Here is an 8,083-nt window from a genome sequence, read left to right on the forward strand (position 1 = left end):
TCCCTCTCCTTTCCCTCTTCTTCTCCTTCTGCTGTGCTTGCTCTCTCTGTCTCTCTCTGTCTCTTTCTTTAAAATGAATAAATTAAAAAAAATACAAGCTCTGGTTCAGAAGGTCCAGAGTAGGACCTGAGATTATGCATTTCTAACAAGCCCCAGGGTAATGTGAAGATGACCCTGAGCAGTGAGGAACCCACACGGTATGCATAGTTTGGGAACCGAGCAGGAGATAAGAACTCAGGCCACAGAGGTGAATGTCATCAGTGGAAGGAATGAAAGGTTCCAGGTTGGGACTAGAGAATTAGACTGTGCTAGAAACCTCATTTAAAGCAAAAAGCTTGATCTGGAAGGGCCAAAAGATTTTTCATTTGAAAAGTCTTTGAGGAAGGAATTCTGTCCATTTTACAAATAGGGAAACTGAGTTAAAAGAGGCTAAGCAGCTTGATGCAAGTGACATACATTTGTAAGTGGAGACAGGATTTGGAATCAAGTGTATGGATTATAAATCCAGTGTCCTCTGTTGGAACTGCCAATCCTAAGTGTCCAGAAGCATTAGGACATGGGAGGACAGGGAGGAGGAGGGGAGAACACAGAAGGGAGAGAGGAGAGAAAAGAGAAAGAAAGAAGGGAAAGGGCAGAAAAGGGGGAAGGAGGGGAGTCACAGGAGAGCATTTCTTTCCAGTAGTATCAGTCAGAAAGTTGAGGCTCAGATGACATGGATGGCCTTGAAAGAGTCATACCCCTAGTGGTGTGAGGGACCTCATATGTCCACTTCTAGCCTTCACTTTTGTCTTTCCCTTTCTGAGAGCACCTCCTCTGGGCATTGCCTTTCTGGACCTGGCCACTCCTCCAGGCCTGATGAAAAGCCAAGCTTCGTCCAGACTTCTTGGCTGTCACAGGCTGGGCAATCCCTTCCCCGCATATTCTCTGTTATCTGGCCACATACTTAACTGCAAATGGTGATAAGGTCTATACTATACCCAAAGCTATTGGTATAGAAAGAGATTGAGAGCTCCTTCACAGCCCTGGTGTGTCTTTTATCTCTACGGGGCATTGGACTAGGAGTCTGAGCTGTGTGATGCTGGGCAACTTACTAAATCACCCTGTGCCTCAGTTTCCTCTTCTGTAAAGTGGAGAGAATTACTCCCTGGAGTCTCAGGAGACTAATCTTCAAAGGGTTGTTAATAAAAATAATAATCTAAAAAGCACCCACATTAAGATAATGTGAACAAAGTGATTCTTGAGCCAAATGTGTGTGTTGCATAGTAGACTTAATAAATGACTGTCAAATTATGCCTTAATTAGACCTCTTTCAGTTGAAAAGGAAACTCAATTTAAATTTGCTGAAGCAGAGCACCTGGGTGACTCAGTCAGTTAAGCATCTACCTTTGGCTCAGGTCATGAACATGAGGATTGAGCCCCACATCAAGCTCCCTGTTCAGTGGGGGTTCTGGTTCTCCCTCTCCCTCTGCTTCTCCCTCCTGCTTGTGCTCTTTTTCTCTCTTTCTGTCTGTCTGTCTGTCTGTCTCTCTCTCTCAAATAAAGAAAATATTAAAAACAATTTGCTGATGCAGAAAGAATTTTTTGGCTCACATAAATGGGGAACTCAGGCATAGAAAGATACAGTAGCTCAAGGATGCTACTCTCTTTCCCCATCATTCACTTCTACTTTTACCCTATTGGATTCATCAGACAGGTTCTTCCACGTATAGGAAGGATGACTACCAATAGCCTGAGGCTTGATTTGCCTGCTCAGTTAGCCAAGAGAACACATTTCTTTCCAGCAAAAGACTCCTGACTGTGGGCTGAAGGTGGCCAGGCCCGAATAGGCAGCTAAGTCCCAGTAGGTGAGCCAGACCCAGTCAAACCACAAGCCCTCCTAAAGGACAAAGGGACTTAGGTTACCAGAAGGGGATACCTAGGATATGTAAGACAATAACCATGGATTTTAACATATGAAAGCACTTTTAAAAATTAAGTACTAAAAGCTTTAATATACATTAATTATCATAATACAAGCTCAATACATTTTTGCATTTAGCAAAAGTATTCCCTTATCTGCTCAGCAGGTGCTAGGAAATGGCTGTGGGAGCAGGACCTCTGCTTGGCTATATAGAGAGGAAAATCCAGATAAGACAGAGGACTGTGGCTGTCTGTTGGAGAATACAACTCAGCTCTGTGTCACCAAAAATCAAAATGAGCACAGCCAGGAGTTAGCTTTGGGAAAAAGGGAGTGAACAAGGGGCTAGCCTTGAAAAGGAAGACAAAGACCAAAAGAAAGGGCAAAAAGGCAAAATTAACATATTTTACTTTTTAAAGGTGTACCTTTTTGAGTAAGACAGAGAAGTAGATGATGGGTAAAGAAATTAAAATAGACCAAAAAATGACAACATAGTGGCAACTGGATTTCTCTGTCCTGAGCAAAATTACTTTTGTGCATGTAGTTTGGCTCAGAACACCCATTGGTATGCATTTTTATTTTATACAAGATATATAGAAGACAGTATTGAAGATGATTTGCTTTATATAATGTTCAAACTACTTCCTGAGGTGTCCTGGCAAAGGAATTTTAAAAACTGGTTCCTTTCCCTGTGCTTAAGACCATAGCCTCCCACAATTGACATCACATCGTTCTCCCAACCTTTCAGAAGTGTGTTTTTTTTTTTTTTTCTGTTGTTGTTCTTTATGACAGGGCCCCTTTTGATGCATGTCTCCCAGATCTTGTCCCTCCATTAATCTGAATCCCAACTACTCAAGATGGCATGATTAATCCCTCATTCCCTCAACCAACATTTATAGGATTCTTGGAGGCAAGTTTCACCATGAAATTTAACCTCAGTATTGAAAGGAGTAATGACAATAAAGACACTCCCAGGAAACCCACGTTTCTACCACCATTCAGCCACTGAGTGACAATCTTAGGAACTCTAGGGCTTCAGGGGAACTCATGTCATCTATTGAGTCTCATGATCCCCGTTCAGAATGTTGTTTCTCTGGGGAAGCACACCAAGGGACTCCTAGCTTCCTGGGTGGAACACCCTGAATTGGTTTAAGGCTATAGTTCCCATCTTGTTTCCCTGAGCAAGGCTCTGTTCTTTCACACCAGTCTTTCCTTAGATGTTGTTTACATGCAGCACTAAGCAACCTGCCTTTTATGACTGTATGGAGGAGGGGACAAGGTGAGTATGAGCTTAATACCACCTGATTGTTTATGAGTTCTTTATTGGTCAGCAGTTGGCCTCCAGTGAGCAGGAAGGTATCTGATTCACTTGGGCCTTGACCACATCTAGCACAGCCTTGGAAATCTCAGCTGTGGACATTTGGGATTGAGAAGACTGATTATGTGTAGGCCCATGTGGAATTTGCTTTGGTGTGATATTCTTAAGGCTCCAGCCAAAACTTTGTTCACTTGGATGCAGTAAAAATTACTGAATCAATAAAGCTATTTTGTGTGGAGTTTATAATTTGATTGATCATTTCACCCAGTTCTCCTTGTTGATTGAGTCTCTTACCCAGTGTTTATATGATCTGTGCTCACTCAGGCCCAAGAAACAAAGCAGATGTTGGTGATCTCAGGGTTCACTGGTGTGTCTATGATCTGCATAAATGGAGGGAGGTGGGAAGAAGGCACTGCACAAGGAGGCCTCATCACCATTCCTAAGGCCACTCTTGCAAACCAGTACAGTCCATTTAGTAGAACTATGGAGGTCATACTAGATCAATCCTGGCCCAAGGTGTCAGATTCAGTGAAAGCTTTAGAGTCTCTATTTTTAAAATGCATTTTTTTGGTAACTTTTCTAGCTTCAAGAGAAGTCCAATGTGCAGTTGGTTAACTTGATGCAGAAAGGTGTGTTATTCTAACCTCACCCAAATGCCTTGAACACATAAGTCTTCCTTTTTCATTCCTGAATCAGGCATGTGATCCACACCTCAATTCTCTTGTAGGGAATCCATGACTTTGCAACCACCCATGACATAATCTTGTACCAATTCCACAGCTGCCTTTGATCTTGGCATGACTGAGGGTTGGTGTGAGCAAAATGTTGGGGGCATGGCTGGTCCCTATATTCCTTTTGTTTCTCTTTGAAGATGTTGGCCTGATAGTAACTCCCACTCTAAGATGCAAATTGGAAATATAAAACAAAGAGTACAATTATTTCACTCACACATCAAAAAGGTAAAAAAATATTCCAAACTTAGTCATAAATAATGAGCACTTTTCATACCTTTTGTTATCATTATTAGTGCATTAAAAAAAAAAACTGCTCAAATGTCAAAACGTCTTAACAATTATTTTAGAAACAACAATAAAGGAGTACCTTCCTAACAAGGGGAAAATGTTCTGTCATAGAACAGCCAAGAATGTAAATAAGGGTTTATTACACATTATGGCAATTGTGTGAGTTATTGGGCTAGATGCTGGTGGGTGCCCAAATAAGGGGGATGTTGAGATAAAATTTGAATCAATTGGTTGAAAATTGCCTTTCTTACTCAAAAAGATTCTGTAATGTTGAATAAAAACACCATGACACTGAAAGTCTTGATATCATTTTGCAAAATCTCTGCTTAAATCACATAAGTTTGTATGATTTTAAAACAACCATCAAAACATACGACATTGGATTCACTTCACTCATTTTCCTTACAAGTAATTTCTTCTACAGTTTTCAACTCTAATTATACAACAGTATCCCTGAACCTTACAAACCAAAGTTCCTTGCCACATATTTTTTTCCTCTGTTGTTACTTTCAACAGTTTGGAGATTGCTTAGAGGTAAAATAAAAAATCTAAACCTTGTCATTGGTGTTTTGTTTTTCCTTGGGGGAAACGCCGTTGGCATGGCTCAGTCCTGACAGGGTAATGAAAGTCATTCTAATTTTTATTTAAGAAAAAGCAATTTTCATAAATGGTGTACCACTAATAGATCGTGATCATCTATAAACCCCATAGCAAATTACTCTTAATCCAGTTTGCTGTGTTGCCTTACCTGAGGGAAATAATACCCACCCTTCCTCTGGGCCGGCATACTGTTCACAGAGACTTCTTCAATATATATTAATCCCATCATTTATCTTTGTCAACTGAGAACAAAAATAATTTGCAGAAGAGTAAACAGAAGCACACAGAAGAAGGGAGCTCGGCATTATTAAACGGCAGAAAGCAGGTGCTCGCAAAGCCAAACTTATTTTTATTGCAAAACTTGAGTAATTCTCCTTCTGCATCTGTGCATAGTAAATACGAGCAAGGGAAAAATTTAATATTTTAGAGGAAACTGAAATCACTTCAGCTGAGAAATGAGGGCAGGCACTGGTGCTGTGGCTTGCTTTTTTAAAATCAATCTGAAAATAGGAGATTAATGGCCTCCAAAGGGCAGAAAAGAGAACAGAAGAGATTAGAGTCATGGGAGATTTTCATTTGATTTAAAAAATGCAAAATAATAAAATACACTTTTGATATTCACTTGACCAGATCAGGGAGTTGACTTGCATCTTCATATCAAGCACTGATGCTTTTCATATATATATGCAACTAGAACTAATATTCATTAAAAACGAATAATAATATTAAAATGTGCTAGTATTAAATTCAATAGTAACAACCAAGTCTTTTGGGAACCTGTGCCATTTACCCCCACTTTACAGGTGAGGACACCAGGGACTGGAAAGGTTTAAAAACACACCCAAGCTCACAAAGGAATTTAAGTGGTTGAGCTCGAATTCTAGACCTAGTCACCTTCTTCTAACCACTCTGCTAGTTCACTATTAAGTCCAGGGTGATTTTCAGATAGAGATTTAAGGGTTGCAAAATCCGTGCTCTTCCTATGGCTATGTGGTGGCTCATATAGAAAAGCATCAAACAAAATAAATGCCCTGGTTGTTTCAAAAACCCCAAGGACCCAGAAGAGTGCTATAACCCAGTAGATCTTGGAGAAATGTTCTTTTACTGCCCTCCCCCTCCAATCCTTCACCATTCCCTTCCGTTTCTTGTCTGGACTGTGGTTTATGCCTCATAGTTTGTTTCTCATATCTGCAATGTTCTCTACTGAGAGTGACTCCCAGCTGATCTCTAAGACATTTCAACTAAGAGATGATATAGCAGCAAGTAATGAAGAGCTTGTACCTTTTCCAACAACACCTTAGCCATTGGAAATGAAACAATAGATCAATAATGCTTATTAGCAGAAATAGAACATAGCATGTGTAACAAAAATGAGCAGAGAGCACTAAACTGGTAGTTAAAATGGGGGGTCATATGTTAAAGCCAAATGAGACTGAACTGGAAGACTATTTCAGTTACCCTCTGCAGAGCCAGGATTGCGTGATGGTGACTCAGACACACTGCTGTTTGGTAATATATTTGTTCACTAATTCATTCCGTTAACAACAGCATATTGAGGGCCAAGTGTGGGGGCAGCAACCAAGTGAAATAAAACAAATCATTTCAAGGGACTTGGAGTTTGTTTTGTTCCATATCTAATTAACACAAACCACTTAGACCAAACATAAAATTTATGTGCACACAAACAACTGGTCTACCTCTTTTGTCAATCAAATTAGAGTGGCAAATTAATAGATTTTGGCATTATGATAACTGCATCAAGCACTGAGTAACATCAGTAGCAAAGAGCAGAAGTAGACTTTTCCTGAGTTGCCAGTCTTTGTAAGAAAAATGGCACTTGAAGCTGTAATTGGAAGGACCTAAGCAAATAATATAACCAATCTTTATGGGAAAAGGGTTTTTCATTTGGAATTGTCAAATTTGGCAACATAAATTATATTATGACCCACTTGTTTAAATATCTGTACCATCAGGTCACTTCCATCAGGGTATTATGTTTATCTGTCATATGTAATTCAGAATATCCCAACTAGTGCCCAAATGTGTGTGTTTAATGACATGTTTTGCTCTTAAGAGAAGCTAGTCAAAGACAGGAATCCTCCCTGACTTTTACAAGGGCTGTGTTAATCATTAAGGAGCACTCCCCTCGCATGGGGTGCCCTGGAGAAGTGTAGGACAGATTGATGAAGGATCCTTGAGGGGCCTATCTTCCTGAAGAGTGGGATATGCATGCTATTGAAATGAGAATGTAGATCAATGTTAGGAAATACTGTGCTAGGAATTAAGACATAAATAGATTTTCTTACACAACCCTGGCTTGACTATCTGTGGGAGAGTACTCACATTCCTCCAAGGAGTCTGAGTACCCCAGTTTGATGGTCACTTCTGTACAGTGCATGGCACCATTGCTCTAGGGTTTGTGCTTTAGAAAACCAATATTTTCCATTGATGTGTTTGGTCCTCAGGGCAAGGAGTATGGAAAGAAAAAGAAAGCAGACGTGAATGGGAAGATGAGAAATGCCACAGATGAATTTAAACTGTTGTACTGATGATTGTCCATGTGTGAATGTGATATTTGAAGTAGTGATTTCTAAGAATGTGGTGGAGCTGTGCCAAGGTGTGATGATAACCAGCAGCATCTCCACACTGCATAACAGAGGCTCCTGATGATGATGATGTGATGACAAATTGGCTGTGGCATATGGCCATTGCCTGGAGTTCTTGCAATTCTGTTACCAGGGTTGGCTAAACACACAGTGCAGGCCCTCTAACTATAAGTGTCGTTCTGAATGATTCACCCAGGCTCATCTTTGGAACCATGTAGTCACCTCCATCAGTCTGAATTCTGATATATGTTCATTATATAAGAAGAGCTATTGGTTTTGAACGCCTTCTCTCTCTGGTTCTTCCAAGTTCTCAGAAATAACTCATGGATCTTTTAACAGCCTTTTATGGTAGTTCTCATTGCTTCCATTATGCAGGTGAGGAAATTGCTGCACAGGGGTTAATTAGCTCACCCAAGATCATACAGCGAGAAACTGGATAAGAGCTTAAGTCCAGACCTGTCTCATGACAGTGAACCACAGGAGTTGCCTTGTGCAGAATAGCATACCTACTAACATGATTATATAAGAAACTTTTAGAGACTGTGTTAAGTTCAAATCATAATTCGTCTTGATGCCTCAACCAGACAAACTTATAATTGTCACTTTGGTTTAACAAATGTCATGTGGGTTCTATTAAGAA

This window comes from Canis aureus, chromosome 26 (assembly GCF_053574225.1).
Source record: "Canis aureus isolate CA01 chromosome 26, VMU_Caureus_v.1.0, whole genome shotgun sequence".
NCBI lineage: Eukaryota > Metazoa > Chordata > Mammalia > Carnivora > Canidae > Canis > Canis aureus.